The 25,136-nt window shown below is 37.1% G+C and overlaps 1 protein-coding gene across 24 annotated transcripts in view; it reads left to right on the top strand.

Annotated features, from left to right (window-relative positions):
- The window catches only part of Slob (Slowpoke binding protein), a 531,959-nt gene that overhangs the window by 292,626 nt on the left and 214,197 nt on the right, over window positions 1-25,136 (top strand). For 3 of the 24 annotated variants that reach the window (XM_073969633.1, XM_073969632.1, XM_073969626.1), the window contains exons 1-2: window positions 21,068-21,590; window positions 21,809-21,895. The exons of 12 other annotated variants lie outside the window; for them this stretch is intronic. The gene's annotated coding sequence lies outside the window, so the exon portion shown is untranslated. Of the gene's footprint in view, window positions 1-21,067; window positions 21,729-21,808; window positions 21,896-25,136 lie in introns of those variants that run through there. 9 more of the 24 variants (XM_073969635.1, XM_073969631.1, XM_073969644.1 and 6 more) reach the window with 5 other exon arrangements.

The raw sequence follows: 25,136 nt of genomic DNA, 5'->3' as shown, positions 1-25,136 counted from the left end.
CAATAAAAACATCTTAAGAAATCCTTCTTTACTGGCATCCGTATTCATCCAAAAGACACACATTTGAGCCAAATTCCTTCAAAAATCTGAATTGTTTCCTTCTTAAACGCTTTATGTTTTGTACTCGCGACGAAATAATGTTTTCAGCTTCAAAATATATTTTAATTAATATTAAAATATAATATTTGACATTTCCTTCCTATCGATTTTCGTCGGTATGAGTTAACGATTTCTACAATCGTTAACATAAAGTTACAGAATAGCACATTCGTTAACTCAACCGAATATTTTCGTTAACTACCGATGTCGGTTCGTTATTAAAAAAAGTTACAGAATCGCACTACTGAAGGCTTATCTTCCAACTTAAACTAAGTTTGGACAAAATATTACGAAGACCAAATTTTGGATGAATTTAAAAAATACATTGGCCCAATTTGATTACGAACCAATCCCGTTATGAAAAATGCAACCAAAACCCAATGTTCAAGGAAATTAGAATAAGAAAATGGCGATGGATTGGTCATATACTGAGGAAACAAGACGGAAATATTGCCAAAGAAGCCCTTGGATAGAACCCGCAAGGAAGCCACCGTAGGGGTAGACCTGTACTAATGTGGAGATGACAAGTTTTTGAAGAACTGAGGAAGGCGAATAAATCATGGAATGAAATAAAAACGTTAGTTTTAAATTGAAACAATTGGAAAAATTTTGTTGTGGCTCTATGTTCCACCTAGGAACTTGGGTAATAATAATAATAATAATAATAATAATAATAATAATAATAATAATAATAATAATAATAATAATAATAATAATAATAATAATAATAATAATAATAATAATAATATTAATAATAATAATAATAATAATAATAATAATAATAATAATAATAATAATAATAATAATAATAAAATTTTGGATGGAATCGGCAGATCCGCACTGCACACAGTGTCATAGGGGTTTTTGCACCCTTCAGGCTATTTTTCTCAGGAAGTATTTACTTGCCGCTGATGAATCTTGTACCATCGAATGGGGGGCAGTGGATACAAATAGTAACAACAAAAATCACAGCGAGTCGAGAGCAGGACCTAAGCTGAACTTTTCCGAAATGTTGTATGAGAACCACCCGAAGGAGTGGACCGCTTGAGTCCATATTGGAAACATATCAAAGTCTGGTAGAAATTTCGCGAAGTGCAAAGTATGGACAAAATCGGTTACTCGCTTCAAGAGTTATCATGCGCACAATTTTCCCGAACATTTTCCAACTTTTGTGGGGGAGGTATCTGAAGGTGTGGACCGATATGGCTCATCTTCCATCTTAAACTAAGTTTGGATAAAACGTGTTTTAAATTTTTAGATATTACTGGCGATTGGATACAATTTAGAGTATTATCCACTATCTTTAAGAAGCAAGATAACTTTGCTCTAATATTTCGAAAAAAAAAGAAACTGAAAATGGGCGGAACTTGCCCCACCTACTTTGGTTACTTTCCGACGTAAACTTTAAAAACGCCGATACACGTGTCTCATAGTTTTATCTCTACTTTCATAAATTGCTCAGTTTTCCTTGTTTTTTGTGTTTTTTTTTTTTTTTTTTTTTTTTTGTCAAACGGTATTGTCATTACAACACAAAGACGGTTGGCGTATGTGTGCAATACATCCATCCCATTGTTTAAATTTTTTTTTTTTTTTGGAAATAGCACCACAAGTCGCAATTTTTAACGGATTATGACGAAATTTTGGTTTTTGATGGGGGGAGTGGAAGGAGCCTATTGATTTTGATGATGGTCGGATAATATTCAGGGGCCGAAATGGGCAAAAATAGTTGTGTGGAAAATTACAATGTTTTATTCTTATGTGAGTGTCTCAGCTTCTAGTAGGGATATTTCAAAAGCAACGCCTGTCAATGGAAGAGGAAAAGTTCACCCCTTTATAAACATGCAAAGTTCGAGGGGAACTAGAAAACATTCTGGGCTGTGCAACACGCAGTGTCGCCAGGCGTCATTTGACATTTTTTGGAAAGTTTGACAGTTTTTAGCATAAGCGTACTCAGGACAGTTTAACATACGAACACGTGTTGAGTTGTTTACAATGACTTGAAAAAATCACTTTGCAAAAATATGGAATTTACTTGTGAACATTTTTGTACAATGATTTTTCACAATATTCGATAATCACGGGAAGAGATCATCGATCAAATTAAATCTTGGTATGTCGATAAAGGGCCATCCTATATCACTATGAAAAACTGGTTTAATGAATTCAATCGTGGCCGACACTCGCCAAAAAACAAAGGTCGTGAGGGACGCCCAAAATCGGACGTTGTGCCAGAAAAAAATAAAGCCGTTCGTGAACGCATAATGCAGAATCGCCATGTTATATACCATGTGATGGAGGCATCCTTAGGCATTTCTTCCACCAACTAACATCTGACATTGCATGAACACTTGACCGCAAAAATCGATTTTTCTCGCTAGATCCAGCAAAAGTGGTCAATCTCTCTTCTGGATTTGTGGAAAGAAATTGTAAATAAAAACAATCGCGGTGCTTCAAACTGCATTTATAAGATCGTCACAGACGACGAATCTTAAATCTATGCTTAGAAGCCCGAAAAAACAGGAATCGACCGTTTGGGTCTTCCAAAGCGAGCCAAATCCAAAAAAACTTGTTCATGGAAGAAAACTTCGAAGTAAATGGTCGCCCGTTTCTTCAGCAAAACTGACCGTGTGGCGACTATACGGCTTGATAAATATAGGACGGTTAATTCTGAGTGTTACATCACAATTTGTTTGCCTGAAGTCTCCTGAGAAAATCGGAAAACGAACAAGAGAAGACTAATCATTCTGCATCATGACAATGCGACCTATCACACATCGGTTCAAAGCAGCGCCTGTTTGACCAGATAAAACGTGGAATTGATGGGTCATGCGCCGTACTGACCTGACTGGGGACCCAATGACTTCATTTTACTCCCAAACATCAAGAAAAAAGGTCGTGGTTAACGATTTTCGTCACCAGAGGTTGCTGTAAATGCGTTCAAAAACCATGTTTTTTAGGTGTCTCAATCAAGCCACTGTAAACAACCCAACACAAGGTCGTATATCAAACTGTCCAGAGTAGGATTAGTAGAGTTGTGTAGTTCCGGAACGAACTAGTTCCTAGAAACTATTCCCGACAAGGAACTATTGGAACTATATCCGGTTCTTTCAATTGTATAGTTCCTTTAGTTCATAAAGTTCAAGCCGTGCATATAATTCCATTCATTTGTGTAATTCATTTTCTTCATTTAATTGCACACGCACTTCGATCTTTCATTCAATAAACGTAAATCACATCCTCGTTACATGGCTTCAATTTCTTTACTTTTATGTCAATTTATCCTCCAAAGATGAAAACAAAAAGAAAGAGAAAGATTCGTTAAACTACTTCACTCTCGGAACTATTTGGAACGTAGGGAATAAAAGGAACGACGAAAGAGAAAGATTCCTTGAACTATATCGGTCTCGGATCTATTTAGAACAAAGGAAATAGAAAGAACGATGAAAGAGGAAGATTCACTGAACTATATCGCTCTCGGAACTATTTGGAACTATGGAACCATATTAAGGAACTAGTTCCATTTGGCAAAAGGAACTAGAAAGATCGATCAGCTCCAGGAACTAGATTGCCCAACTTTAAGGATTAGGCTAAAAACTGTCAAACTTTGCAAAAAAATTCAAATTACACTTGGCGACACTACGATTTGACTGGATCGTAACAATATTTTGAGGGTTGAGGGTTCCATAAAGGAAATTGATGTTGGTGATGCTGGGGTGTTATTCAGGATTCAGAATAGGCAAACCACTTACATATGTGGAGGAAAATTCAACGTTTTATTCCTATATTTCCGCTTCTACAGAGTAGGGCTATTCTTAAACAAAGCCTATCAATAGAAGCAAAAAAGCTGCCCGGACATAACTCCCACTGACATAACTCCCAAAATGATTTTGGGCGTTGCTTTGCGGACGTAATATTTTTACTTTCTTAAATAGAGAACATATTTTTGTAAAAATCGCACGATGTTTTTAAAAAATATTTTCGCCTGCTGCGCTTTTCGTTTTTCAGAAAGTATTTGCAAATTTAAATAAAACTTTTTTATTTTCTTACTTTATATTTTCCTGCAGACAGAATAAAAATCATTCAAATTTTAAAAACGGGCATAACTCCCATTAGGAATTATGTCCGCTAGGTAGTTCGGACATTTAACGGCACCGAAAAAAATCAACTTTACAGTGATGCAAAGTAGGTTGGCGTACCATTATTTTACTTTAATTATAATGACGAATATTCCAGCCTTGGTTGGATGAATTTCAACAAAAGTGACCTATAATAATCAAGACATTTTGAGTTTTAAATTTATACCAATTTCGTTACCAAAAGTGGTCAAATACTAGAGATATATAAAAAGACGTTCAGATATCACAAATTCCAATGTATTGAATTCCTTTTCCGCTTCTTTTGGGAATATTCCAAGAGAAAAACCTGATAATGATAATGCTGGTGATGATGGTCAAATATCAGAGTTATTGCGATAGGCGGTAACTTAGGTTAGGTTAGGTTTAGGATGCGCAGCTGCCGTGCTGGCAGCCACTCCACTCGGAGACCTTGAGGTCCATTGTGATCATCCTGACTATTGAGGTATATGTGTTGTATATGGTGATGATGTGATGGGAATATCAGTCGGCTATGGATGAAGTAATTGCGGATCCGGCTATATGGTGATGTGTGCAAGTAAATGGTGATGATGTGAAGTAGAAGTGTGATGTGATGTTTGTTACGGATGAGACTGTATGGTGTTACGTGTCTATAGATGATGATGTACGGGGATGGGTATATGGTGATTTGTGCATACGGTGATGGTGGTGTGTAAGAGACATGAGCTGTGATGTATATTCTGGGTATATGGTGATTTGTGCATACGGTGATGATGGTGTGCAAAAGACATGGCTGTGATGTATATTCTGGGTTAATTGTTGATTTGTGCATACGGTGATGATGGTGTGCAGGAGACATGGCTGTGATGTGTATTCTGGGTATATGGTGAATTGTGCATACGGTGATGATGGTGTGCAAGAGACATGGCTGTGATGTGTGTTCTGAATGGTGCTTTTTACCTGCAGATGGTGATACAGGGGCCGTTGATGATGATGATGAAGTGTGCTGTATGGGAGAAGGTGTATTAGGTTGGAAAGACGGGAAAGGAGGGAAGTGGAGAGTGATGAGACGAGAGAGAGAAATAAAAAGAATGAGTGATTGTAGAGGAAAATACCAGATTTAGAAGAGGATTGATTATAAAAAGAGTATATTATAAGACTACTCAAAGCCTATGTTGATCTGCCCCAGAGCCAATTTAAGCTCTTGCAGTAAGCTAACAGGACTGTAGGGTCAATGGAGGAGAAGAAAGAGAGAGATTCAATCACACGCGCACCAAAAAGTTTATGTCTTTTGACCATCAGTCTAGGACACCTACACAGAAGGTGCTCGATTGTCTCAGTCTCCTCCTCATCCTCACATAACCTACAATACTCAATGTTGTTGTCATCCCACTTACAAGTCATAGATCTTATTCGGCAATGACCAGTTATGACCCCTGTAACGATTCTGATTTCTGACTTGCAAAGTGAAAGAAGGGACGCTGTTCTACGCCCTGAGATTGCCGGCCAGATTGACCTAGATACCCTGCATCCAGGTATGTCTTGCCAAATTCTTAAGGTTTTTTCTGCGTAGAACTGCCTGAGTTTGCCGAGGAAGTAGCAGAGCGGTTGCTTTACGCAGTCCTCCACCCGTAGGTCCGAGGATTGGGAGCCACGCCTCGCCAATTCATCAGCTATCTCATTACCCTCAACATCACAGTGCCCTGGTACCCAACAAAAATTGACGTTCAAATTGCTTGTTTTAAGAAAAGACCTACAGTTTTTAACAATCCTAGATTTGATGGTGTAAGATCCATCTGTCCACGTAAATGGTCGCTGTTATACCTGCATTGTGCGTCAGTTCCTCTAGTAGCTCTAAAGCTTTAAAAACAGCAAAAACCTCGGCCTGAAAGACACTGCAGTCGTCGCAATGTTTATATGAGCGACTAATATTCAACTCTTCCACATTCACTTTGTGAAAGTCCAGGAATGGTGAAATATAGTCAGTATCACCCCCTCTGTCACATAGTCCAATGTTAATGTTCAGGGCTTGCCACCAGACGAGACATCCATAGGTCAGAATGGGGCAGACCACTGCCCTATACAGCCAATGTATTACATGTGGCCTTAAGCCCCAGCTCTTACCTATGGAGTTCTTGCAAGAATAAAGTGCAATTAGACCCCTCTTAGTGCGCTCCTCCGTGTTCCTTTTCCATTTTAATCGATGGTCGAGGATCACCCCCAGGTATTTCGCCTCAGTAGAGAGGGTCAGTTGCACCCCATCTAGCGTGGGTGGTGTGAATTCATTTATCTTCCTCTTCTTGGTCGAGGATCACCCCCAGGTATTTCGCCTCAGTAGAGAGGGTCAGTTGCACCCCATCTAGCGTGGGTGGTGTGAATTCATTTATCTTCCTCTTCTTGGTGAATAGTACCAACTCTGTCTTTGCCGGGTTCACACCAAGACCATTGTTGTATGCCCAGCGTGAGAGTTTGACCAGAGCACCTTGCGTAAGTTCAGACAGCGTAGATAAATATTTCCCACTTATTAGGATTACTACATCGTCTGCATATGCAACTACCCGAGTTCCTAGTCTTTCAAATTCCTTAAGTATCCCGATAACCACCAGAAGCCAAAGTAGGAGAGATAGAACTCCCCCCTGTGGAGTGCCTCGGGTGACCGACTTCCTAACGGAACTCTTCCCAATACTTGAATTTATAAGCCTACTTTCCAGCATGCTATCAATCCAATTAGTAAGGATAGAGGGGACACCAAGTGACTCTAGAGCAGAATGAATGGATTCGAGTTTCACATTATTAAAGGCACCTTCGATATCTAGGAAGGCAGCTAGGGTGGAACTCGAACCATCCAAATTCTTTTCTATACAACTCACAACGTTATGCAGCGCTGTTTCTGTCGATTTCCCTTTGGTATAAGCATGTTGTGAACTGCTTATGATGTCATCATTCATGTATGATCTAATTTCCAAGTCTAGTAACCTTTCCAAAGTTTTTAGAAGAAAGGAAGTAAGGCTTATCGGCCTATAGTCCTTAGGTAACGAATGACTTGGCTTCCCTGCTTTGGGAATGTAGGTCACAGTTACCTCTTTCCATAGTGCCGGTATGTGCGAAAGTAGAATGCAGGCCCTAAAGATCCTTCGCAGTATGGTAACCAAACTAGTCGGTGGATTCTGAAGCATCGCTGGAATTATACCATCAGGTCCAGGAGACTTGTAAGGCTGAAAAGTACTAATCGCCCATGAAACTCTGTGATCACTTATTAGCTCGTCAACAAGGACCGAATCCTCCAAGGTGTAAGTCCTGCTCAAAGCCACCCTATGCGGGCCCGGATTGGCATCCTCACACCCTGGGAAATGGATCTCTGCTAACAGGTCAAGAGTCTCCGAAGCGGAGTTAGTCCAGGTACCGTCGTTTCGCATAATGCTCCCAATGGGTTTGGGGTCCTTTGAGATCACCTTGCGGAACCTCGCTGCTGCACTAACCTCCTCTACGGCCTCGCTAAAGTTTATCCATGAGTTTCTTTTGGCCTTCCTAATCTCACTCTTGTACTTGTTAAAGGCATCTCTGTAAAGATCCCAATCGGTACTGAGTTTAGATTTACTAGCCTTGTTATATGTTTTCCTACTGTTCTTCCTAAATTTGGCCAAATCTTTGTTCCACCAAACTGGTTGAGCTCTCCTACCAGGATATGTTAATGGGCAGGTCTTCTCATAGCACCCTCGAAGAATACCTGTGAGACCTTCAACCTGTCTATCAATTTCATCCGCTGTGTGGGGCTCAGGAAGCTCACGCAGCCTTGAAGAAACGAGAGAGTTGTAGCTTTCCCAGTTGGCTCTTCTTGGATTGCGATGAGGCGTTTGCCTTTCACTACTATAGCAGACTCGAAAGTGTATCGCTCTATGGTCCGAAAAGGAACACTCCTTCGATACTCTCCAGTCTGCTATAAAAGTATACTCCATATTTGTAAGGGTAATATCAATGACTTCCTCCCTTACCCTATTCTGGAAGGTGGCAGTGTTTCCCCTATTACATACTCGAATATGGACTCACCTCGCATATTGGTGTCACTGCTTCCCCAGTGGAAGTGATGAGCATTTGCATCACAGCCCATCACCAGTTTGCAACTGCCCATGGTCTCCTCCACCAGTTTGCGCACCAATCTGTTGGGCGGGTCAGGTGTCTCGTACGGCATGTAGACCGAGGCTAGCACTAAGGCCCTTCCGGTATCCTCATCTAGCCTCACAGCAGTCGTATCGCCATCGCTGTAATTGTAGAGTAGATAGGATTAGATAGAGTGAATAGGATTAAGACTTTTCTTGGCTACAATACAGGTTCTTACCTTATCCTCACTGGATGCAAAGAAAACAGAGAAGCGACCATCGTTTAGTCCAGAGACCCTATTTTTGTATAAATAGGGTTCCTGGACTAAAGCGATGTCTATTTCGGTTTCTGTGAGGGAGAGCAGGAGTTCGGCAGCCGCAGCCTTGCAATGATGCAAATTAATTTGCACCACGCGAAGGCCATGCTGCCGAACATCCTTACTGCAACTGCGGAATCCGGAACCGACGTCCTCCAGATCCGAAGTACAGTACTCCCTCACAGTTCCTAATATATCTCGCGCTCTCGTTGTCCATTGTGAATTTCATCACGGTTCCTCCACCATTTTTGAAGGACTTCACCAGCCTCCAGCTGTCCGTCAGAAGACCTCTGTTCTGCTTCCTGATTATTTTCAGAACATCCGCCAAGTCTGATTCCGGCGGTGGCACCCATGTCGTGGCTGCGATCCTACGAGGTATCTCGCCCACAGGAACCGCGGATAGCCTACATCCGTCCCATAGTGCACCGGAGTCCACAATCGTTTGGATGAGGAATTTCTTAGCGGTAACTTACTATTGCCTTTGTTCACTTGTTTTTTAATATTTTTTTTTCCTTGTCGAAGTTCCTAATCTGAAAAGGATGTATGGGAAAAACTCACAAAGTACAATTAATTACGCTAGCTTCAGAGGGATGTAGCAATTGTGTGACGTCACTTTTACGCAGCTAATGTATTTAAAATGTTGTAACATTGGTTACGACTTTACATGTATGAAGCAACGACCAGCCTCAATGACTCTACAGTGGGCGGTTTGCTTGAGTGTTCCAAACATATTTCCAGTATGTAAAATTACAATTAAACAGGACCCAATGTAGAAGTCACACCCCCCGTTTATGTACATGTATTCTACAAATGTCATAAGTGCAATTATTTATCTCACTTATTTCGAACGTGTTAAGTGTTCCATTGTTCTTTAAGTTCTCGATGGTGTTGGTTGATGTTGTTGTTGCTGCTGCTGCTGTATAGCCACTGTACATTATCTTGGAAGGCATTACTGTCATGTAGATGTCATAAAACTAAATTGTCCTTAAACAAAACAGTAGGGTATGTCAAAAATAATACAACGATATAACACAACAAAACAGCTGTAACATAAGGGTATGTAGTAGTGTGGCTTTTACTCTCACACATCCACCCACAATTATAAATGTACATATGTATGTATGTAAGCTAAACAACAAAAAGCACTTTACTCACTCACATATGTACGTTGTAATAGTAGTGGCTACTCAAATAATACATGGACATTTGAAAAACACAAAAAAAAATAAATAAAAACAAAAAATGAACAATAACAACTGTTGTTGCACATTCGGCATTAGACGATGGGCACAGTGGTGTGGACAATAAAACTTAAGAAATATTATCTTTGTCATATATCATTTTAATCAGCCTTTAACAATTTCAAATGAAGCTAATGAGAAGTCCACCCTGGCTACGTAGGTGCCCTACACCACTCTGTGAGGAGGGTATTATAAGTTGGTATTGGCTCAAAAGTTTGTAACACATCAAAATAATCGTTGGACTATACTTATATATATACGTGGACTATACTTATATATGTATGTACCATACTTATATATGTACTTTTTCCAGAATGAAGTAGATCTGGTTATGTTTGTACGTCCGTCTGTCCATCATAAGTTCGTAATAACGCCACATAGAGGTCGTAATTTTAACAAAATTTTGGATATTGTTGGGGGTCCCAGAAAGTATACCTCATATTGATTTTGGTAATAGTCTGATAATATTTAGGGGTTGGAATGGTTAAAAGCTTATATGGAGAAAAAGTCAACGTTTTATTCTTAAGCGAATATCTCCGCTTCGAGTAGGGTCATTCCGAAAGTTAAGTCTGAGAAGAATAGTGGAAAATTTGACTTTTACAATGATGCGTAGGTGGAGACATCGCAATAATCGCTGTTCCATCCCAAATTTCCAGTATATACCCTCCACCATATAATGGAGGTTATGTTAAATTTGTCTTTTCCTTTTCTTCCTCGAAATGATAATTTTACATCCCACAATCAGCTTGCAATTCTACGTCGCTATAGCCATGTCCGTCCCTTTGTGGAAATCATTCTTGCACCGAACGGATTGAGAGAGATGGATCAAATTTTGGTCAACTGTACATATTGTGGTTCTGTATAACATTTAATATTGAAAATGGTTTATATCAGGAAAAATGCCTAAAATTGTCTTTTCCATTTCAAAAAAATCAAAAAAAAATTGTTGATACTACATCAATGATTTTTGGTACATAGATTAAGAAAAAAATCAGCATTCCAAATCTGTTTTCGTTACTAACTTTGATCGTTGCGCGCAAAAGATATGACCGTTTTAATTAGGATAATAAGAAAAAATTCTAAAAAAAATCGCGGCTTAATATATTTAGCTGTTATATCCTATTATCGTTAACTGAATTCGTACCCTTTGCGATGATGCAAAAAATAATCGCAAAGTCTCAATGGATTCGCGAAAAATCAATTTTGTTAAAAAATTTTACGTATTTACAAACATATTTTTGAAAAAATAGCGCTCATGGTTACGAAAAATATATAAAAAAATATAACAGCATCCAGACATTTTGAGGAATAAAATGAAACCTAAGTTGTGAAAGTTGGAGCTATAGTATTCATGTTATTTGCAAAAATACGAAGAAAATATTACGAACAAATTAAAATCAGATTATTCTAATTTTATTTTTTTAAGGTTTTATAGGAAAAGTTGGAGAAAAAATGTTTGAGTTCTTCGGCATTTTCGTCAAAATTTCACGCAATAATGATGATATTCCGTTGTAACAAATTTTTCGCTTATAGTTTTCCTATTGGATAATATTATTAGAACCTTATATTAAATCACAAGGAATTTCAATTCTGGCATAACGTTAAAATAATGTTATATTGAATATTACAACATTTGAGACGCATATAAACCGCGTAATTATGAAAATGACATGATGCGCATCCGATTTTCCAACACAGCGGATCAATCCCTTTTATTTGATGTACAGTTTGTCAAATTCTAATTGGCGGCCACGATGTAGCATCTGATGCATTTAAGGGTGCAAAATACAGTAAAATGGTCATAATTTCCGCGAAGTTCATTTACATTTTATGCGCATCCGATTTCAATAATCACCATTAAAAAATACATCCTTCTATACCGTTTCAATGCGATCCATCAAGAACCGTGGATGTAGCATCGCACTCAGTTTTTAGAAAAAATCTATTATATCTCTGGATTAGCGACAGTTTTGAAATATCTGTTTTCGCGCAGTTTAAACACGCGTATCGATCTATTTATTTAAGTAGAACTGACACATCCAAAACGCGTTTTAATATGCGATATTTTCAAAAAAAAATTTTGGCAGATTTTCGAAATTTGAGGGGTATCATATCCGCCGATCTAGTGGGTGGATTTTTACGCGTCGTGTCTTCTTAGATTCAGAACGTAAAAAAACTAAATTTACGCGGGTTTCCACGGAAATCGAATGACGTTTGTAAATTTTAAACCAAAAAAATAGGTTTTTGAGAAAAATTTACGCACAAAAATTTCGTGTTTAGGCGCAGATTACTGTGATCCTGTTAGGGCTACACCCTCATGTTATACATTAAAAAATGCGAAATCGCGAGTACTACAATCCAAAAATAATCATTTAGGGAAAACCTTTTGCGCGTCCCGATTAGAGCAAAAATTCAAAAAACCCAATTTTTCAGGTTTCAAAATGTCAGCATCCGTTTGAGGTAGATACAGTGGATATATTAAAAAATCATACATTAGACACTTCAACTCTGAAGTGTGCTCTTTAACTTCTCCTTTGAGCATTAAGCTCTACATTGTGTTGTAAAACCACTAATTGGAAAATAACATAATGAAACTCGTTTATTTCAACGATTTTTTCCGATTTTTTTACATTAGTACGACCACAGCTTCCGCTCAAATTATTATTTTAAGAAACCCCTCGGTGAATCGGGCTAAAACAGTTTATTTTGCCGAAATGCGGTCAAAAGTTATGGTATAGTAAAACTGATCGCGAGTTACAATACCCCATACCTCAGTTTCAACATAAGTTAATTTTCTACAAAAAGCTTGATATATGTCCACAGTTACAGTATAGCCTCGACACTTTAATAAATTGTTCAAGGTATTAGTCCCATTTACTCTGCAAATTGGTTGTAATTTGGAATTTTGTGTTTCCAGAGGTTAAAAACGTCCACGTTTTGGTTCTGGGCATGTGTTAGGCATCGTGGCGTCAATTCGGGCCCAAAATGAATTGAGGCGGCTGCATCGTCCGGATTTTAACTGGGCTAAAACCACTCGTGTTTGCCTTGACAGCTGGAGTTCTTCTGCTGCGATGGATAGGTGGTGGTCTCCAAATACGACATTCACACTGTATCTCTGTACTGCCTGCCCAACCATATCAGTGTGAATGCTATCCAAGCCTGCCTGATAGGCTCGTTGGTCTAGAGGTTCTCTTTTATACCGTTGGACCTCTCTCTCTAGATCATGAAGATCTCTCCTGACGCGCGTGGGTGGAGGAAGCATGTCCATTAAATAGAGACAGGGATGGTCACTACGATAACACCTTATTGCGACAACATCTTATTGCGTTGACGCACCGTTAAAATTTTCGTCTCCTCATGAAGATGGTCCACTGGTGTCATGAGGAGGCACCTTGTTGCAGTTCTCAGTGCAGCATTCTGGCACGGTTGAATCACGTTTTGATACAGCCCCACAGAACGGTACCTCACAATTTTCGGTATTTTTCAGGTTTTAACCTCATTATCCCATTGAAATTGCTGAAATTTGGTACTTATTCTATGCATGGGCTACAAAATCTTTCTCCAGAAATTTATCGGAGGTCGACGTTTTGATATGCGGGGGTATACCAAAACGTGGACCTGTACCTGCCCTTTGAAACGGTATTGGAAGGTTTTAGCCACATTATTCAACAGAAATGGCTAAAATTTCGTATTTAGTCTCCGTTGAATCTATTAAATATGTCTACAAAGATTTGTCGGTATAGGTCCACATTTTGATATAGCCCCTATAGAAAGCTACCGCCCGATTTTCGGCATCTCTTAAGTTTCAGCCACATTATCTAACCGAAATGACTGATATCTGGATTTAATATAATTTATGGTAAAGGGTATAAAAAGTTTGCCCGGCCGAACTTTACGAAGTTTTCACATCTTTCCACCGTAATATGGAGGGTTGTGCCACCCGATTTTCTGTATTTTGAAGGCTTTAGCCCCATTATCACACCGAAATCGATGAAATTGGGTAATAAGTCTTCATTGGGGGTACAAAACGTTCTCTAAGAAATGTGTCAGTGCAGATCCACGTTTTGATACATCCCTCATATAACGGTACCTCCCGATTTTCTATATTGTTAAGGCCTCAATATCCCGACGAAATGGCTTAAACTTGGCGTTAAGTATTCATTGGGGATTTAAAACAGTCCATCAGAAATTTATCGGTATAGATACATGTCTTCATATAGCTCCTATGAACGGTCCCTCCAGACCGATTTCCGGTATTTTAAAGGTTTTAGCGTCACTATCAAACCAAAATGGATGAAATATGGTATTGCCTTCTATGCTGATATAATATATACCAGAAGAGAATTATCAGTATATGTCAACTACCTCATATAGAGCCCATGGAAGGGTACCTTCCAATTTTTGATATTTTGAAAGTAGGTATAGGTCCTAGAAATTATTTGGTATAGGTCCGAGACTCTATATACATATATCTCCCATAGAACGGTACCTCCCGATTTCCGGTATTTTGAAAGTTTCAGCGTTATCATGAAACCGAAATGGGTGAACTTTTGTTATTAAGTCTTCGTTGGCGTTATAACACTTTCTTTCTGAAATTTCTCGGTACAGGTTAACGTTTTATACAGCCTCCAGATTTTAAGAATTTTTAGCAACGTTATTCATCTGAAATAACTGAAATTTGGTATTTAATCATAGCAACATTCTAACAGGAACAAAACATTTCTTGCAAAAATTCAGACAGTATAGGTCCACGTTTTAGTTAGACCCAATATAAGGGTACCACCAGATTGAAGCTTGTTTGTGGATTTTAGTCACATTTTTCTACCGAATTGATTGTTAATTGGAATTTTATGTTCTTAGGAGATAGAAAGTTTACTCGCAAAAAAAAAAATAACCATCTATATATGCCGAGGTTTTAGTCTAGACCCCCATGGACCAATATGAACCAATTTTATGTATTTCATCACCTTTTTCGACGGAGATTACTGTAACTTGGTATTACATGTTGTCACAGTAAACAAAAGCTCTATTCCGAAATGTTTTGGAAAGTACTACGATAACGACCGGCGTGAGCATCATTAAAAGTTTTTGTTACAATTTCCTTCTGAAGTGGTATTTTGGACTTTCAATGGCTAGAAACCCCGCACGCAAAAAGACATTTTCATCAGTAAGTCGTAACGTAGAGTAAGCGATTAGTACTTTTTTAGAAACGAATGGAAACTAATTGTTCCATTTTATTTTAATACAATTTGTGGTGGAGGGTATAAAAAGATGGGCGCAGTCGAACTTAACGTCGTTTGTTCATTACATTTCTTATTTCTCTTTAGTTATATGTTGCTAACGATTGCTGATCCGCCCTATGTGCAACACTTTTCTCAAAGATAACAACTGGGCACTCCTATAAAACATTGTCTCTGTTACCCAAAAATTGAGCTTGAGCGCTATATTTTTGCATCCAACTATATTATTTCCATAGACAGGTCAAGTTTGAAGATGGACTCAGTATAACGGTATCTGCCTATTTTCGGTATTTTGAGCATTTTAGCTAAAATTTTTAACCGAACTAGCTGTAGTTTCACATTTAAGGTCCCCAGTAGTCAGGAAACTTCTACACCTAAAATCTTCAACATAGGTCCATGCTTTGGTATGGTCCCAATATAATGTTACCTCCCGCTTTTCGGTATTTTGAGGGTTGAAGCTTAATTTTTTGACCGAACTACCTGTAACTTAATATTTGAGGTTCGCAGTGGCCACAAAACATCTCCACCAAAATAATGGGTTTAGACCGCAAGTATGTTTGGACGAAATGTGTTTCAGATAATTTGGAGTCGATTTAGCCATGTCCGTACGTCTGTCCCGCTGGCTAGTGCGCACGATAGCTAACGAACGGATTAACCGATTTGGTCCAAAATTTGGCGTTAGTAATATTTTATCCAAACTTGTTTAAGCTCGAAAATTAGCCATATCGGTGCACTCCGCCCCCACAGAATTTAGAGACTCTTGAATGGAGTTACCGATTTGAACAATATTTTACACATCGTGAAATTTCTACCAGACAAAAATGAGATTCCAATATGGACTCTCTCGATCTACTCATTCGGGTTCCTTCCATGCAAAATATCGGAAAATTAAGTTTAGGACCTGCTCTCGAATCCCTTTGATTTTTGTTGTAACAACTTGATTCTTCTTGTAACAACTTGCCCCCATTACGACGGTACATGTTTTATCAGTGGCAAATCCACACTTCCTGAATTTAAAATACCCCTATGGCACCGCGTTTAGTACCTGGAGCGCACGTTAATTCTCGAACAGATCAGGCGAATCGGTCTAAAATTTGAACTTCGAATCCCTTTGGTTTTTGCTGTAACAACTTGTATTCGGTTTCCCCATTACGACGATACATGTTTTAAGGCTCAAGACCTCACTTCTTCAGATAATTGCGCAAAAGTTCCAAAAAAGCCTGCCGGCACCAAATAAAATGGGTAAAACGTAACATAACCCTCGAAGGGAGAAACTGATGTGGTCCAAACGTTGTTATTTATATTATATAGACGTCAGAAGTATTGTGTGTTACTTATTTTCTTAGGGCCGTGGCTGAGGGCATATCTCTGTCGCCCTAGCCAACTGATACTTTTTTACTTGTTCAAAAGGCAGGGTCAAGTTATCTGTACTTCCGGATTTTCGGTATTTTTAGGATTTTAGCTAACAGTTGCAACCGACCTAGCTGTAATTTGCCATTTAAAGTTCTTAGAGGTCACTTTTTCACCAAAAATTGTAAACATAGGTCCATCATTTGGTATAGGCCCCATATAACGCCACCTCCCTATTTTCGGTATTTTGAGGATTTTAACTAAATTTTTTGCCTAAACAACCCGTAACTTGACATTTGAGGTTCCCTGCAGTCACGAATCTTCACCACTACAAATTTGCAACATAGGATTGTGTTTGGTTATAGCCCCCCATATAACGGTTTTATCCACATTTTATGACTGAATTTGACATTTGAGGATCCCTGCAGTAACGAAACTTCTCTATAAAAATTGTCGAAATAGGTCCATGTTTCTTTATAGCAACCATACAACGCTGCCTCCCGATTTTAGCTAATTTCAGTGTTTTGCTACATTTGTTGACCGAAATATCTGTAACCGACGTTTGAGTTTCCCAGTGGTCACAAAACAAAAATCGTCAACATAGGTCAACGTTTTAGTATGGCTTTATAAAAAATAGCACCGATTTCAAGTTTTTTTACTTTTTATCTACATATTCGGGCAAGATTGGATGTCCTTTGGCAAATATGGTTCCCAGTTCTTAAAAACTTCTCTATCAAAAATTGTGAACATTGGCCCACATTGTGGTACAGCTCACATATAACGGTACCGCCCTATTTTACTTGACCGAATGAAGTAAAATTAGGTATTCGGGGTGCCCAGTGCTTAAAAAAATCTTCAAATTAAATGGTAAAAATTAATTATGTCATAAAAGTTCAGAATATTTCATGGTGGAGCGTAAAAAACTTCGACCCGGCCAAACTTAATCCTTTTTTACTTGACTTTTCCATAGACCCTACCTTAATTCAATTTCTCTTGTGCTAAACATGTTATTATTGTATTTAACCTGTATACTAGGGTTAGTCATTTTTTTTAGATTCAAAATCTGTGGAAATAGCATATAGGGCAGGCAAAAACAAGCAGAATTGCGTTTTTACTTTTTCGAAATTGTGAAAAAACGTTCCGCACAAAATGCAATTACTTTAGCTCAAAACGAACTTTTTTATTTGAATTTTTTTTGTGATTTTTAAAATTTTTTTAGATTTCTCAAGCACTAATCCTCTATATCTTTCAATTATATTGATTTCTTTCGGAAATTCGTATAAATGGTATAGCGGCAAAACAGCTTTTTTTATTTCATTCGGTCTTTTTGCTTTAAAATGTTTGACCCAGTTATCACTGTTTTTTTGGACATTTTTGCAACTTTTTTTAAACGACATGGCGTTGTGAACACAAACTATGAAAAAATAATTTAAAACTCAAAACGATATAAATTATGTATTATGACATTAATTCTGTATTGTCAAACTTTTATTAGAGCAACTCGTTTAAAATTTTTAAAACTGGGAAATGAAACCGAGTTGCAAATTTTAAAATCGATGTAGCTTAAAAACTAAATGACAGATTTTTGATCAAATTGCATATTTGAAATCGATGCACTAAAACCAACTAAAAAAAATTATTTCCAAGAACAATTATTGCAAAAAAAAATTTCTCAAATTTAAAAATTCAAAAAAAAGTAAACTAAAAAGTTTGTTTTTAGCTAAAGTAATTGCATTTTGTGCGAAAGCTTTTTTTACAATTTCGAAAAAGTAAAAACTCAATTCTTATTATTTTTGCCTGCCCTACATGCCATTTCCACAAATTTTTGATATTCGAAAAAAAATGAAAAAATGACTAACCCTACTGTATACTGAGCTGAATTTCGACGTGTCAGGAATCAGTAAGAACCAACATCTTTTTGCCATTCGTTTTTTATACCCTCCACCATAGTATGGAGGGTATATTAAGTTTGTTTTTCCGTTTGTAACGCATTGAAATACTCATTTGCGACCCTATAAAGTATATATATTCTTGATCAGGGTAAAATTCTAAGTCGATCTGAGCACGTCCGTCCGTCCGTCCGTCCGTCCGTCTGTGGTAATCACTCTAGCATCCACAAAAATGGAGATAGGACGCTGAAATTTTGGGAAAATGCGTCTTTTGTTTGCAGGCAGGTCAAGTTCGATGATGGGCTATATCGGTCCACGTTTTGGTATAGCCCCCATATAACGGTACCCCCCGATTTACGGTATTTTGACGTTTTTAGCTACATTTTCAGACCGATTTGGCTATAATTTGACTAGGGTTCTTAAGTATCAATAAACATATATAACAAAACTTGTGGACATAGGTCCACGTTTTGGTATAGTCCCCATATAACGGTACCCCCCGATTTGCGGTATTTTGACGTTATTAGCTACATTTTTAGACCGATTTAGCTATAATTTAACATTTAGGGTTCTTAAGTGTTAATAAACTTATATATTAGAAGTTGTGGATATAGGTCCACGTTTTGGTATAGCCCCCATATAACGGTACCCCCCGATTTGCGGTATTTTGACGTTTTTAGCTACATTTTCAGACCGATGTAGCTATAATTTGACATTTAGCGTTCTTAAGAGTCAATAAACTTATATAACAAAAGTTGTGGACATAGGTCCACGTTTTGGTATAGCCCCCATATAACGGTACCCCCCGATTTGCGGTATTTTGACGTTTGTAGCTACATTTTCAGACCGATTTAGCTATAATTTGACATTTAGGGTTCTTAAGTGTCAATAAACTTATATAACAAAATTTGTGGACATAGGTCCACGTTTTGGTATAGCCCCCATATAACGGTAGCCCCCGATTTACGGTATTTTGACGTTTTTAGCTACATTTTCAGACCGATGTAGCTATAATTTGACATTTAGGGTTCTTAAATGTCAATAAACTTATATAACAAAAGTTGTGGACATAGGTCCACGTTTTGGTATAGCCCCCATATAACGGTACCCCCCGATTTACGGTATTTTGACGGTTTTAGCTACATTTTCAGACCGATTTAGCTACAATTTGACATTTAGGGTTCTTAAGTATCAATAAACTTATATAACAAAAGTTGTGGACATAGGTCCACGTTTTGGTATAGCCCCATATAACGGTACCCCCCGATTTACGGTATTTTGACGTTTTTAGCTACATTTTCAGACCGATGAAGCTATAATTTGACATTTAGGGTTCTTAAGTGTAACTAAACTTATATAACAAAAGTTGTGGACCTAGGTCCACGTGTTGGTATAGCCCCCATATAACGGTACCCCCGATTTACGACATTTTGTCGTTTTTATCTACATTTTCTGACCGATTTAGCTATCAATTGACATTTAGGGTTCTTAAATGTCAATAAACTTATATAACTAGTGGACCTAGATCCATGTTTTGGAATAGCCCCCATATAACGTTACCGCCCGATTTCAGGTATTTTGAGAATTTTACCAACAAGTTTTAACCGAATTATCTGTAATTTGAACATTTGACATTTGAAATTCTTAGTGGTCACCACACCTCTCCACTAAAAATTGTCAAGAAAGCCCCCATATAACGGTACCTCCCGATTTTCAGTAATTCGATGATTTTAGCTACAATGTTAAACCGTACTAGCAGTAATTTGACATTTGAAGTTCTTAGTGGTCACAACACCTCTCCATCAAAAATTGTCAACATAGGTCCATGTTCGGATATAGCTCCCATGTAACGGTACCTCCCAATTTTCAGTAATTTGGCCATTTTAGTTACAATTTTTAACAGAACTAACTGTAATTTGACATTTGAAGGTTGTAGTGGTCACCACGCATCTTATCAACAATTTTCAACATAGCCCCAATATAACGATACTTCCCGATTTTCGGTACTTTGAGGATTTTACTTAAAATGTTTAACCGAACGTAGGTCCATGTTTTTGTATAGCCCCAAAACAAACCTACCGATTTTCCGTACCTTAGCTTTATTTTTGGACGAACTTTCTGTAATTTGAAATTTAAGTCAACAAAAATTCTGCAACAAAAATTGTTCATTTAAGTTCATATTTTCGTATAGCCCAGATACCTCCGAACTAGCTGTTAATGACAATTGAAGTTCCCACGTTATGTACCGATTTTCGATATTTTGAGGATTCTAGCTAAATTTTTTAACCGAATTAGGAGTTATTTGACATTAAAGGCTCCCATCAAAAACTCTCAACATAGACCCATGTTTTATTATAACCCCTATATAACAGTACATCCCAATTTCTAGCCCACCAAAAATTGTCAACAGTTAGATATAGGCACCATAAAAAGGGCCTGCCGAATAAAGCATTTTATGTACATTATCTGACATTTTAACGTACTCACTTAAAGATGGGGACAGGAATGAATATTTTATGGTGGAGGGTATGAAAAGTTCGGCCCGGCCGAACTTAATGCTTTTTTACTTGTTTAAATATAATTTGTCTTTAATTTGTAATTATATTAAATATTGTAATTATTACTAAATCAACATAAAACCACTGTGTAAGCCACGGCAGAGAAAGCAAAAGAAATAACCAACAACCATTCACATGAACACAAGTCACACAAACCAATATCGAACTACCAACGACCACTAGTTAGTAGTAGACCAACGCCAACGAATTCCGTTCGACATCAACTTATTCGGTTAATTTGTGAAATATTTAACTTCATTGTTAAACGGAACGTGGAACGCGTCAAACATTCGTGTAACTCGCTGTAATGACATAAAAAATTAGTCAGATGTTAAATTCCCACACCTAAGGCTACGTTAATAAGCCAAAAGACGTGTTACGCGCCTTCACGAAAAAAAAAAAAAAAAACAAAATAAAAAAACCTACAACCAATTAGAACAAAGAAAGAAAGCCGTTTCTGACAAAAAATGAAAAGTGGAAATTCCTAAAAGAAGAAGTTGCCAAAAACGCAAAAATTCTAATTTGTGTAAAAGAATTTCAATGTTTGTATCATAAATATTTAAGAAGTATTCTCTCAGGAGTCACAAATGTCTATTACCAAAGTAACAAAAAGCAACAACGGAAAAATATCAAGTGTTTTGAATAATTAATAACCAAAAACTTTCCGACGCCTCAAAAAAACACCCGCCTCATACAATATATGAAGTAAATTTGAAACTATCAACTTAATGTTTTAACACAAAAGCTAAGGGGAAATAAGCTGTTTTAAAGTTAAATTTAAAAATGTTTAAACAAAAAATGTCAAAAATAAAAAATAAATTTCTGGCTTGTTCTCCGTAAATTGTGAATAGTTACTATTGATCTAAAAAAAAACAACATCAAAAACTAATTAAATAATTACTAACAAGTGTTTTGTTTTCTAGAATAAAATGGATTTTTCAAATCGACCCTTTAAAATGATGATTCACTGATGGAAATGTAACATTTCAAAACGTTTTTCAATACCAAGTGTATGTCCCATTTATATTTTTCTATTCTTTTTTTTTGCCAATAACTACTTTTAAGATTTTTTAGATATGTCACGAAACACCCGCTAGCTAGTCTCTCAAGTTGAACGCACACACACTACTACACAATCGAACACAAAAACACAGAATCATAAATTTCAGCCAGCACGCAATTTTTAATCGTGTTCTGTTGCCTATCTATGTATTTGATGTACGAGGGCGGTTGGTTGTGGTTAATATAATGGTTATTGCTGTGTTATAAAGAAATAAATGTGGTTAATTTTATACTCCAATAAAAATACCGGAGAAAGGACAAAATTAATAATGTAAAACATGTAAGAACGAAGTGAAGTTCGCCCGGTTTCCTTTCGCTTATAACAGAATGTCCTAAGTTATTCCTCCTATTCCTTACAGGGCAGAATATCGTAACTGATAATAATCCCTTCAAAAGGGCTCATATGGGGCGCCTTCGTTGTTCTTTTAAAACATGGACCAATATTTGCAATATTCTGAATTTAATATTGTGGTGGCAACACACTATATTAAATTACGGCAACACCGGCTAGTCCTAAACCTGGATATACGTATATGGATAGTTTTTTGCGAGTAATTTTTCTATCATTTGAGAACACAAAAATTCAATAAACCAATACGGTAAAAAAATGAGACTAAAATCTTCAAAATTGGGGCTATACCAAAATGTGAACCTAAACTATCTGAATTTTGCAAAGGATATTTTGTACTTTTTAATGTTTTAAGAGTGTTTATTAGGGATATAACTTTTTGCACTTTTTTGCAAATATCAAAAATACCACCACATAGCCGTGTAGAGCATAAAAAACTATTATGAAATACGGTGTCAATTTTTCTCTACCGCGAAAAAAGTTTCCGCACCAAATGCATTGAAGTTCTGTAATGCATTTTTTAATTTTATCTGTCATAACAACATATTTGCTTTTCATTAAAATTTTTATTTTTTTGTAATCTAATTTAAAATCATTATCAAAGCGTTCTGGACCAATTTCTTCTCAAATCGCGCTATTTCGGACCATATTAGGATTTTTTGACACTATTGCAATTTTTGGTTTTTCTTTATAAACTCGTGAATTTTATGTTTATATTTTTTTAACCTATCGGACAAGAGAATATGGAGTCATTTGCAACTAATTCGCGAAAGTTACAGGCTGTTTTTGTTGACTTTGCCTGTGAGAACTGTATTTTTTTCTATAAATATTTATTCAAACAAAGCAAATTTAAAATTTTAAGTAGAAAAAATATCAAAAGGGTTTTAGTAATCACGGCCGGTGCGGGAACTTTTTTCACAGAATCGGTCTTAGAAACGCGTTTTCATTATTAGGACAAAATTCCCCGCATGGTACTGGTGTTGTACCTTTGTAGAAAACAAATACGATTCTCACAAGCAAAGTCAACAAAAACAGTCTGTAACTTTCGCGAATTCGTTTCAAATGACCCCATATTCCCTGGTCCGATAGGTTAAAAAAATATAAACATAAAATTCACGAGTTTATAAAGAAAAACCAAAAATTGCAATAGTGTCAAAAAATCCTAATGTGGTCCGAAATGGCGCGATTTGAGAAGAAATTGGTCCAGAACGCTTTGATAATGATTTTAAATTAGATTACAAAAAAATAAAAATTTTAATGAAAAGCAAATATGTTGTTATGACAGATAAAATTAAAAAATGCATTGCAGAACTTCAATGCATTTGGTGCGGAAACTTTTTTCGCGATAGAGAAAAATTGACACCGTGTTTCATAATAGTTTTCCATGCTCTACACGGCTATGTGGTGGTATTTTTTTGGTTATAGCCCTAGTGTTTATGTTCTTGAATAATTTGGCTAAAACTTTCAAAATAACGAAAATTGGGAGTACCTGTACACAACATTTTCTCCGCGAAATTTCTGGAAGACAACCGACAATTTTCAGGATTGAAGTTTTATACCTCCCTAAACGAGACTTACTACCAAATGTTAGCCATATCGGTTGGATATTTAGGCCACAACCTTCAAAATACCTAAAATCGGTAGGTACCTTCTATGGGGGCAATATGAAGACGTGGATCTACACAGACAAATTTCAGGGTGAAAGTTGTATACGCCCAACGAAGACTAAATATCAAATTTTAACCATTTCGGTGGGATATTGAGACCACAACCTTCAAAATACAGCTCCCGTTCTATGGGGGCTATATGAAGACGTAGATCTATACCTTCAACGAAGACTAAATACCAAATTTCAGCCGGCGACCTGGCCTTACGCCTGAATTAACGCCCAAAAATAAAATTGGGTGTTATGTACAGAATCGGGTACAACGCCAAAAAGTTTTTGGGCGTTATATCCACTTAAAATGTTTTTCATATTTTAATGATTTTAAATTAATATTTGTAATACAGCGCCGGTTTTGAATTGCTCTGTTCCAGAAAATATTTCTTCTTCTTTATTTGCGCATCCTATATTCGGATGTAAAGTGATCATACAATATTATTGTTTACATATTCAAAAATATAGACATTATCCAGTTGTAGGTAAGCTCTCGATTTTTAGCGGCATATAGTAGGTTGGTTTCATCTCCGTATCCCGTCCAGTATTGAATGTTTTTTAGCCCGTATACCTCTCTCCTGCCTCTGTTTCGGTTTCCTTTCATTTTGCTTTTTATAATGTTTTGTTAAAATTTATACTTTTCAGTTCTCATAAGGTGACCCAAGTATGAGATTTTACGGGATTTGACAGTATGCAGGAGTTGTCTGTCATTGTTAATTCTTCGCAGGACTTCCTGTTTTGTTAGATGTGCAGTATATGGTATTCGTCGATATAACCATATTTCGAACGCTTCGAGTTTCTTCCCATCTGCACTTTTGATAGTCCAGGTTTCGGCTGCATATAGTAGCACTGACCAAATGTAACATTCCACGAATGTTATCTTTGTTGCTAAGCTTATGTCGTGATTTGATAGTATGGTTTTATATATGAAAAAGGTGTATCTGGCCATCTTCACTCGACGATTGATTTCCTTTGAATTATTCCATTTGTATTTTTTATGATTTTTTATTAATTTTCTCGTTTAGAGTTAAGCTTGATGATCGAAATTTTTTGCAAGTGAAAAAGGAAAGCCAAGGAGTCGAACCCACACAGCCGCCAAATTATGTGACCGGTTTCGCTGTTAGTTGGGCAGTTCTTCAGACATATCGACTGTGGAATGGCTTCTCTTTTGTCTTTTTTATAT

Source organism: Musca autumnalis, unplaced genomic scaffold (assembly GCF_047663935.1).
Source record: "Musca autumnalis isolate F117 unplaced genomic scaffold, ASM4766393v1 scaffold_2, whole genome shotgun sequence".
In the NCBI taxonomy this organism is placed as follows: domain Eukaryota; kingdom Metazoa; phylum Arthropoda; class Insecta; order Diptera; family Muscidae; genus Musca; species Musca autumnalis.
Note: the sequence above shows the minus strand (reverse complement) of the source record. Positions and strands in the feature narration are given on the sequence as shown.